The sequence below is a fragment of the Myotis brandtii genome, unplaced genomic scaffold (assembly GCF_000412655.1).
Source record: "Myotis brandtii unplaced genomic scaffold, ASM41265v1 scaffold2269, whole genome shotgun sequence".
In the NCBI taxonomy this organism is placed as follows: Eukaryota; Metazoa; Chordata; class Mammalia; order Chiroptera; family Vespertilionidae; genus Myotis; species Myotis brandtii.
This window is the reverse complement of record NW_005358516.1, coordinates 144,458-155,180: the sequence shown is the minus strand read 5'-3', so window position 1 is coordinate 155,180 and position 10,723 is coordinate 144,458. Positions and strand designations below refer to the sequence as shown.

Sequence of the window (10,723 nt, the reverse complement as noted above, 5' to 3'; positions counted from 1 at the left end):
CAAAATAAAATCCCTGAGCCAGTCTCCTTTCCTGCCTCCATCAAAGCAGGTCTGAATTCCTGATGGGCCTTTCTTGTGTTTCACAGAGATTTCAACTATGTGCATAATAAACATTCTATGTCCCTCAGTGTGTGTGTTTATCATCATCACACTGGTCATCTGTACTAAACTGCTGTGGGTCTACATACCTCTGCTTGGTGTCACCTACTCTTGGTGCTATGAGCATGATGAAAAAGCAATGAATGTACCACATGGCATCTTTCTTCCCTAGTTTTGCATTTATAGGCTTCTGATGCCCATTGTCCAGAACACATGAATTCCATTGCTGACTGGCTGGGACCCTGAGCTGTGGAGCTGAGCTGTACTATTGAGTCAGTAGAGACTCTGGTTAGATTTAGCTGATGTAGGTCAGATTTGATAATGAATTGTCATACAGGCACAAGAATGTCTGAAAGAGTTTCTCTGTGATTTGTGCAAGTGAGAAATTTGTCTCACTTTACAACAGACTTTCTAACTCAGAGACTTCAGAGATGAGCACAGAATCAGGAATCCAGAGTTTCCCTGAGGCAAATGTGACATGAAGAGGAAACCACATAGGAAACCAGCCCAAACCTCCCACTGCACCTGCTGCTGGGATGGTTCTTGTGTTCAGGTACCCAAAGCACCTCCTGGCGGTCACAGCCCCTCTTGCAGGGAGGTTTGTGTCTGGGCTCACACTGACCTCCCCTCACTGTGTCTCACACAGTAATACAGGTCCATGTCCTCGGCTCTCAGGCTGTTCATTTGCAGATGCAGCATGTTCTTGCCGTTGTCTCTGGAGATGGTGAATCGGCCCTTCACAGAGTTGGCATAGTATGTGGTACTTCCATCAGGATTTATTTGACATAACAACTCCAGCCTCTTCCCTGGAGCCTGGCGGACCCAGTGCATCCAGTAGCTACTGAAGGTGAATCCAGAGGCTGCACAGGAGAGTCTCAGAGACCCCCCAGGCTTCACCAAGCCTCCCCCAGACTCCACCAGCTGCACCTCACACTGGACACCTGCAAACACAGAGACATCTTGGTCAGGAAACTCTCACACGTCCACTGTTTCTCTCATTCACATCCACTCACATACTCAGTCTTTCGTTTTCTCCATAAATTACCTCTTAAAAGAGCCACAATAAAAACCCAGCTGAGCCAAAACCCCATGGTGAGTGGTCTATGTTCAGTCCTGATCAGGGAATGGGAACACCTGGGGATCCCAGGGCTGGGCTCCTGTCCCAGAGCTGCAGGGTCAGGACTGGGCTGGTTTTTATGAGCAGCGTGGGCTCTATTTGCATGTCCTTCTACTATATAGGAAGCTCTGGGTTGGATGCTGATACAAATAACGCCATCCCATGTGTAACATGTCCAAGCGTGCATGTATGTTAATTAATTCCCCACATCTACACCTGTGCACCCCCACTGAACCCAACTGCTCCAGGTCACCTGTACAAAAAAGAGGAGGATTGAAAATAATTGATTCCTTTGACAGTCACCAGTAATGAGAACCAAGAGAAATTAATATTCAAATCCCAGAATTAAAAGTGCAGGAGTTTCATGTTCAGGAGACAGGAAGTTCCTTCTGACACTATTTTCAAGCTTTGTTTTACATATTTAAGTGTTCCTATGTAGGATTCATAAATGTTTCTCAGAGGTATATCCTCTTGTTTCCCACCATGGGGCCCAGGGGCAGGTCAGCAAATGTCCCAAGACACCCCTCGATCCTTCTGTGCCTGCCTCCACCTGCCAGCTGCCAATTAACCTCAGTCACTGGAAAGGCTCAGTCTCTGAAAGAGACTCCCGTGAATCATGAGGATGGGGCACTAGGATGTCCCTTAAGGGGAAGGTGCTGATCAGACTTCAGGGAAGGTGGTAGGTGTGTTCTGTTCTAGAGCCACCTCTCTGAGTCTGTCCCTTATTTTCTCCTGAACTTGATACCTTGAAACCCCTGATGGTAAGGTGGGTGGGTTCTGTGGAGATCAGAGCTTGGGTCTCCCAGAAGCCAGGATTCTGTTACTATCAGGTCTCCCATGAGGAGCATGTGCCAGTGAATTTCAAGAAAAAGTAGGTCAATAGCCTCACCAAAGCCAGCCTCTGACACCTCCGGAGATGCCCAGAAGTCTAAGCCCTGACTCCTCAGCAGGGCTTATGATGCAGGGTGGGGTGACAGGGTTCCAGAGGTGGGGGATTGCTTTCCCCAGGCTGATTTAATTGGGTGGGGATTGCTCCTCCCAGGAAAGATGACTGCTGAGGAATGGAGGATGGCTCAGTACAGGGTCCAGGAGTCTCTTCCCATCCCTCCCAAAAGCCATCATGATTCTCCTCAGGCAACTGCCGTCTGACTGCCCTCCTTCCCTTGGAGCACAGCATGAGTGGCTCCTAACCCTCATTTTTCTCCTTAACCCGATGAAGTGGTGGCTTTGTGTCCTTCAGGCTCTGCCCAGTGAGGGTGCAGAACCCTGGTATGAGATGAGAGCATGGATGAGCATCTGTTATCTGGTGTTACCCGCACTTCAGGGCTGGATCCACCTGTGGCCTCCGAGTCCTCACTATTATGAAGAAGGTCATGCCTCACCTGGGAGGTGGTCCCCCATCACCTAAGGGGACTCAGGTCCCCCAGGTCCGTCACATGCACCTGAGGTCTGTGTTGGATCCAGGACCACTATCATGACCACAACAGCCCCTGTCTGTGCACTCTATTATCAGGGGCCTGAGACCCTCTCCAGCCTGATGTGCATGGACATCTCCATGTGAGTGTTAGGAGGTCAGTGGTAACTGTCAAGGCTGCAGCTGGCCCTGCGGTCAGACGTGGCATCCATCACTGCCCCTCCTTGAGCCTCTGGGCCTGCTAAGTCTGTCCAATGCTCTGAGGAGTAGGCTGCTGTGTGATTGTTTGTTGGGAAGACCCAAACCCAGAGTCCCCAGGGCCCATGACTGGATTACCTGGCCTTCATCATTTGAATGATGCAATTTTCCTACTTGTGTTGAATTCAATAGAGACTGGAGCAGACCCTGCACAGGCCAGACTGAACTCTTTCTGTGCATGTTGGGAGTAGCAACCATATCGCCCAAAGGGACAGAGTGAAATGCCACCACCACTGGCCATCCTGAGGTTCCTGCTTGGCCCTGTGTTCTTTGCAGCCAACCTTCCTGCCTCTGCAGAGACCTTGTGTCTGGCTCCCACTGGATTTGGACCACAGCCCTTGGGTACGGTCTTACTCACTTATCACATTGCTCAGCTGCAAGAACACTTGGTTCTGGGTTGTGTGCCTGGAGATGCTGATCAGCGCTGTATGTTGGGGACTTGCTGAGTGTTCCCTTTAGTCCATATCACACTGACCCACTCTGTCCCCTTTCCTGGGTGATGGTGAATCTACACACAGAATATTCCAAAACTGGGGGCTGGGGGTCAGTGTGGGTGGCTCATGTGAGACTGGGCCTCGATGAGGAGACCTCTACTTGGTGTCCCTATTCTTTGAGATGGTCCTCAGGCTGGAAACCTGAGGACAGGGAACACCTATGGGTCACACATACACTTGGCTCACACCATCACCCATTTCTGAGATGCGTGGGTCACCTGTTGCAGACACGAGACAGCAGGAGGAACAGGATACATGGAGGGGCCTCGTGTGTCTGCTCAGGTCAGCTCTCCCGGGGACCCAAACCCAGAGCCAGGGACACAGTGACACTTCACACTTGCCTGGATTTCTCCTTGAAGCTGGGTCAGTTTGCATGAGCAGAGGTGCAGGGACCCAAGCTAAGGGTGGTGTGGGCGGTCACTGCCTCCAGAGCTCTCCTAGGGAGGGGTTGGAAATGGCACCCCATCTGCTTGGTGCAGTGCCTGTGGACTGTGCTGCCTTCTATGGCCTGTGTGTGCTTCTCCTGGGATTTCCATAGAATATGAGAGAAACCGTGCTTGGTCTCTGAGAGTGTCCATAGGACAAACACAGCACATGGCAAACAAGGTGATTCCTCCCACAGCTCCCAAACCAGAGGGAAACCAAAGGTAAATATAATGAGCTCTGAACCATAGACCAGCAAAGCCAAGGTGGCTTCTTGTCTCCAATGACATGCAAATAATTGATATGTGTGTCTGCTTGGGAATGAATACTTGTACTGCTTTAAAATCCTCCCTGTCTTTGGAAGATGTATTAATAAGCAAAATGTGTCAATTGTACACTCCCCCAGGATGGCCGCTGACAGAAGATAATACTTTGCTGGTTTTCACGACAGGAGGGATGGAGATTGGGGTGAGGAAGGAGCTTTCCTGCAGCAACATCTCTGAGAGACTGCATGTGAGGAACAAAGGAGACATGCATGGGATTGCCAAGGTGCATCCCTGCATTAGAGCATCAGCCATCACAGACTTCAACAGGAGCTACACAACAACTTCGTCCTTGACATGAATCCAGTTCCAAATAAATTCAAGTCCCCAGTCTCGTATGAAACACCCCTTTCTCCCCGTTTGATGGAGTCCGGGGGACCACACCCTCTGCCATCATGCCATCTGAAGCTCCAACACTTTTCATTGGAACATTCTGCAAATGAGGAGCAAATTCAAGCAGAAGATGAAATAAAAAAGAACCAGCAGACAAACTGTATAAAAGGAATGGAAGTCCATCTACACCACTTGTGAGACATGGAATTTTATCATCAGAACTTGCTATATTCCACCCGGTTACAGGAAGAAACCTTGTCAAAAATAGCAGAACAGCACAAACCCCATAAAACCAATAATGTTTTGAAATAAAAAAAATAAGATAAGTACTCAAAAAAATAAGTACAATTTTTGTTGTGAAAAGCACCACATCAAGAATGAGAACACTGAGGGAAGAATTTCTATGACCTGGAAGATAAAACAGACACATTATCCAAGATGAAAGTTGGATTTATGAGGATGGAGAGAGATGGCTCTGAGGGTGCTGGGGACACTGAGGTTGTCTGCAGCGTTATCTGTGCAGCTGCTGAGAGAAGGAGCCACCAGCATCAGGGGCCAAGTCCCAGCCCAGGGGTGAGCTCTGCACAGCAGCTGCCTTCCAGGAAGAGGGTCAGGGCCCAGGAGCCATCCCTCCAATCATCAGGGCCTGAATCCTCCACGCTGACCTTCTCCTGCTCTCAGTCCTGTGGACACAGTAAATGCTGCTTCCTCTGGGGGAAGATCTGAGGGGTTCGCGGGGTAGGTGCCGGGCCTCTTCTCTGTGCTGGTGGAGGGTTTTGGTACCCACAGGACGTGGTTTCTCTCGTTGTGTCCCTTGCACAGTAATGCATGGCCGTGTCAGAGGCCTTCAGGCTGCTCCACTGCAGGTAGCTGGTGCTGATGGAGTTGTCCATGGAGATGGTGATGTGGCCTCAGAAGGACGGGCTGTATCTGGTATCCCCATCACCAGGCCAGGTCCATCCCATCCACTCCAGGCCCTTCCCTGGCATCTTGCACACCCAGTGGAACCAGCTTCAGTAGGTGAATCTGCAGCCAGTAGTCCTGCAGGAGATCCTCAGAGACTCCCCAGCTGTTCTCACCTAGCCCCCGACTACACCAGCTGCCACTGAGTGCAGATACCTGCATAGGAGAGCAGGACTCAGGGCGGGGCGCCTCCCAGCCTCCCTCCTCTGCAACCCCAACACCTGGTCTTAGACTCACCTGGGAGCGCAGCCAGGAGGATGGCCAGGGCGGTGGCACAGCCCTTGCTGGAGGTGGACAGTGAGGAAAGCTCTATGCACACCGCTGGGTTGTAGGGAGGGAATTCCTGGTTTAAAAGGGGGGTTTCCCAGGTAAGTTTGCATATTCCCAGCCCCGCCCTTTGGGGGAGATGTCCAAGGGTTCATAACCAAGAACTCCGAGGCCTGAGAAGAGGTGCATGTATGAGACCCTGGGAGAGAGCCAGATGGCCAGCCAAGACTGCAGGCCTGGCAGGGCACTCACATGAGAACTGCCACCTGGCAATGGGGGCATGGTCACAAGTCAACCAGAGGCCAGTGTGTGGCAGGCACTCCCTGGGCTGGGACTACTGACAGGCAGGGCTGTCGTGTGTCCTGATTGGCTCAGACCCTCAGTGGGTGGAGTGTTGAGGGAACACCTTCATCCTCACACATGTTAAGGAAGGAAGGGGAAGGCAGACTGAATCAGGGCAAGGGTCCAAAGGGGTTTCTAGTAGAAGAGAGAGAGATTATTCAAGTCTGAATGAAATAAGCACATGTTGGAGTTGAGGTGCAGGGAGAAGGTGGGGGTCAGTGGATGGATAGGTGCTAAGAGGGAACAGCAGGGCTGTGGGGGGAGCCTGGTGAGTTTCCCTGATAGCCTTCAACCTGGGGACCAGCCAGCATGACCAGACATCTACTGGAGGGGGGAGTGTTTGGTGGGGATCCTAATGGGGCCTTGGGAGCCAGCAAATACTGAGGGTGGGGGATTCTAGCCAAACCAGCTTGATAGGATTCTTGCTGATAGTGGGCTATGCAGAGATGGCCCTTCAAGTCTACAGATCACAACCTGGTTGGGAAGAGATTGGGAAGAGGCTGATTGAAGCTGGTCACGGAGAGGCCCTGGTCAGGAGCTGCTTCGGCCTTGATGGGAGGTGCCCTGGTTGGCCGCCAAGGCCAGGGATGGGGATGCCCCGAGGTGGACACAGTGGACACAGCCACGTGCAGGGCGGCCATGGTTGTTCTAAAAACACCTGGTGTCCTGGAGGCTCTGACCCTGCTGAACCCAGAGGTGTTGACTCATTTCATGAGTTAATGCATCAGATTGTATTTTAGAGTGTAAACAGTCCGACCAGATTTTCACACAGATTATCAGAGTGATCCTAGGCATGTGGCACATTAAATGCCATGGAGGTATGGAGACACAGCCCAGGGTGTGCTGGGCCTGCTCCACAGACAAGCCTGATGACAGGGAACAGATATTCAGGGGATGGAGGGAGCCACCACAGGAAGGCTGCACCAAGGCTGTTCAGAGTGTGAGAAGAAGCTGACTGTTTGGATTGGCCAGGGCCGAGGGCTCCTGACCTAGGAGAGCAGCCCGTGGAGCTGCGTGTGGATCAGAAGCAGAGGAAGGAAAGGGAGAACATAACTGCAGCCTGAAGACAGGCTTGCAGGAAGCCTTCAGTGTCCAGAGAATAAAGAATGGGCACTACCTGAGAGCAGTGAGATAGTGAAAGAAGACTCCCTGCAGGCTGCTGCTGAGCCGCCACTCAGGAGACATCCATGTGGCCGCCTCTGGGGAGAACCTGAGGAACATAACCCTCCACAGCCCAGGCCTCTAGTGCCAGGTCCTCAGCTTGCATGTGGGAGGTGCTGTCACCCAGCCTGGTGTGCACTCAGAATCCTGGAGTGTCCACCATGTGGCACAGCAGTGCCTATTGAGCTCAAGAAGCATGTTTTCTGATATTTGTGGGGACCCTCCCTGATTGTTGGCAGTGAAATAGCACGGAGCAGTGAGCACAGGGCACAGACTCACCATGGATAGAGGGCAGTTCCCTATCCAGGAACTGGGCCCCTTAAATACAGCCCCTGAAACACCATGCCTGTGAAATCTAGGATTGTGCCCGTGATCATATGAGTAAGTCACAGTGGAGAGGATAGCACAGCCCTCCTTGCTCTTGGACATGAGGAAGTGGATCCACCTCTGCAGGGAGTGATTTTCATTCATTGGTTTTAGCATCTGAAAGGTCATTTCCTCCATTATTTCATGAAAAAAGTCTTGAATGAAAAGTCTTACCACCTGCTTGGTCAAAAATCTTGTTTGATGATTAAGTTTTAAACTCTAACCCCTGGAGGCAGGTCCTGGAAGTGCCCCAAAGAGCAGCTCAAGGGCCTTTGGTAAGAACCTGGACATGTGGGCTGACCTGGTTCAGGACCATGGAGGGGAGAGCACCTGCCATCCAGAGCAGGTGAGACCGTTCTCATCAGGGTCCTCGGTCCCTTGGTGTTTACAGATGTGCCTGGGTCTGACCTGGCAGAAGGAAGGTGTGTCTGGATGGATACTGGTACACACCATTTATCTCAGAGAAGAAAATGCACCAGGTTTGCCTTGAGTGTGTGGGTTTGCATGGGATACTCAGGTGCACTCATTCTCTGGTCAGGAGCTGACCAGGAAGGAAGGAGTTAGTCTATTGGGGAAATAAGCTGTGACACTTTGGAAATTAGCAACTGTGGAGGGACACTGATCACATTAAAGTGATAGGGGTAGGCCCTGTGGGAAAAGTCAGACATGGTCACATAAGAAACTAGAGGTAAAGATATAAATGAGATGCCTTTGACAGTCACCAGTAGTGAACACACCTAGTTGAACCAATCCTCACAACCAGTGTAAGAATTAAAAGTGCAGCAGGTTCATGTTCAGGAGATGGGAAATCCCATCTGACACTATTTCCCCTACAAATTGATCAGAGGACAGACTAAGATCTGAGTGTGAACCTAGAGCCAGTGGACCAAGTGTTGGAGGAGAGTGGAGCGTGTGTTTGCCTCATTGGGAACCAGAAGCATGAACTACAGGGACAGACAGAGCTCCAGGTCATTTTCCTTCAGAGGAATTTTCTGCTGGACATGTAGCAGCTTCATGACCTCCTTTGTAGACTCACTTGTCAGCCTTTTTGTATCATTGGTGATGTGGATGAAACTCAATCAAAACTAGGATGTTGTGGTGAAGATGCAGGTAAACATTAGGGAGTATTTAGGTTTAAATTATGAAAATCTTGTTATTGGAAACCTGATATCTGCGGGTGGTCCTTGGGAACACTGTCCCATGTCCCCACATGATGGAGTCAACTGGAACCTGCACCTGACCCAGTGCCACACTGGGGGGAAAGCTACCTGGGAACATTAGCCAACACAGAGGATACACACGTCCAGGATTCTTGTTTCATTATGTTTGATCTCCTTGTTTAGCCATATCACATTTTCTTTCCTCACTTTCCTTTGAAACAGTCCCACATATTTTCTAGAGTCTTGAAGACTCTAGAAAATATGATGAGAGTGGGCACAACCATTTGTGTGTTGTACCTTATGTCTTTCCTGAGTTCCCTTTCTAGTTATTCCGTTCTCTGGTGAAGTTTTCATGGTTTTCTGTATACAATATCATGTCATATGTATAGAAATAAAGAAAGATATTTTAATATGTTTTCTATCTGATTCATACATTTTGCATTTTTTTCATGCCTAAGTATTCTGACAAATACTTCTAATTTTGTACAATAGAAGTAGTCACAGGGGCGCCCTTGTCTTGGGCCTGATGCAAGAAGAATAGCTTTGAAATTTTCTCTGTGTAGCATGATGTCACTTGGTAGCTCCTCAAATGTGGCCTTTATTATATTGAAACCTATCACTTCGACACCTAATGTGTTTATAATTGTAATCATGAAGGGATTTTTAAATTTTTAAATGCTATATTCTATGTATATAAACAGATATGATGGTATACTTTATCTTACATTCTGTGGATGAGGTTAGCCCATTTACTGGTTTACAAACATTGAACTAACCTTGCATTATTGCACAATATCCCACTGGATCATGGTTAGTGATCCTTTCAAAGTGGTGTTAAGGATCCTTATATATTGATGAGGGCTTTTGCATTTATGTTCATCAGGGATATGGACCTGACATTTTTGTGTGTCCTTTCTTGACTTTGGTATCATTGCAATGGTCATATCAATAAATCTCTTGGGAAGTGTTGACTCTTTTTTTAATTATTAGAAGGATTCAGGAAGGATTGATTAAAAAGTTATGAACTCTTGTTTGAGTTTTTGGTGTAATTCACCCTAGATTCAATTTAGTTGTTGGCTTTTATTTGTTGGAAGATTTTCACTACGACATAAATTATTTTTTTAAAAAAATCATAGCAAGCGAGCCAATTTGGGATCCATTTCCTAATTTGAGCTTCTACTAAGTGGACTGAGAAATACAACTGTTGATCTTCACAGGCTGTGCTCAGTGTTGAAATAATATTTGGTTTCAGACCATCTGCTTATTTCATATGCCATCTGTACTGGGCTACATATCGGTGCACACTGTGCTGTCTGTTCCTGGAACAGACAGATAGGAAGGTACTGACATCAGGTCAGGCCTTGAGATATGGTCTCATGGTCCCTCCTCAATGTATACTGTGCTCTCTGTTCCCGGAAAACATAGATAGGAAGGTGATAATGCTGTGCTGTGTAGGGAACAAATTGCGTAAGCATGGCTTTGTAACTTTGTAGTTTTTGCAAATAAATTGCCATAACTCTTGCAGTCAGGTGCTGCAGTTCGAAGCAAAGGCCGAACTGCAGACAGCTGGCCAGCTTAATAAAGGTTCCTAAATTTAAATTCTGAGTCGGTGGTCTATCTCGCTGAGTCAACCCATAACATTTGGAGGCCCGCAGCGAGATTCCCGGCAGGGAGGAGAGGGACCCCTTGTTTAGGGCAGGAGGCTCTCCCCCGGAAGGGAGGAGAGGGACCCCCTATTCAAGGCAGGAGGCTCTCCCCCACTGGTCGCCGGGCACTCAGAGAGATACCCCACACCTGTGGAGAACAACTACCAAGGAGGCCTCCAGTCCACCCAAAACTTTCAATTCGGAAACCGAACCACCTGGACTCTCGAGAGAGGTAAGGACCGGTCGTTAAACAGGAATTGGGACGTCCCATGGAAGGACCTATACGGAGGGCTGGACGCAGCGGTACTCCTGGTCCTGACCCGCGGCCACGACGGTGGCCGGGGTCCCTGGTTCGTG

General features: G+C 49.3%; 1 long non-coding RNA gene across 1 annotated transcript in view; it reads left to right on the top strand.

The window, feature by feature from the left end:
• The first annotated feature begins 775 nt into the window (after nt 1-775).
• LOC106726115 overlaps nt 776-10,723 on the top strand; it is a 16,674-nt gene continuing 6,726 nt past the window's right edge. Inside the window, exon 1 of the long non-coding RNA XR_001362128.1 lies at nt 776-946. This is a non-coding gene — a long non-coding RNA (uncharacterized LOC106726115). The remainder of the gene's footprint in view (nt 947-10,723) is intronic.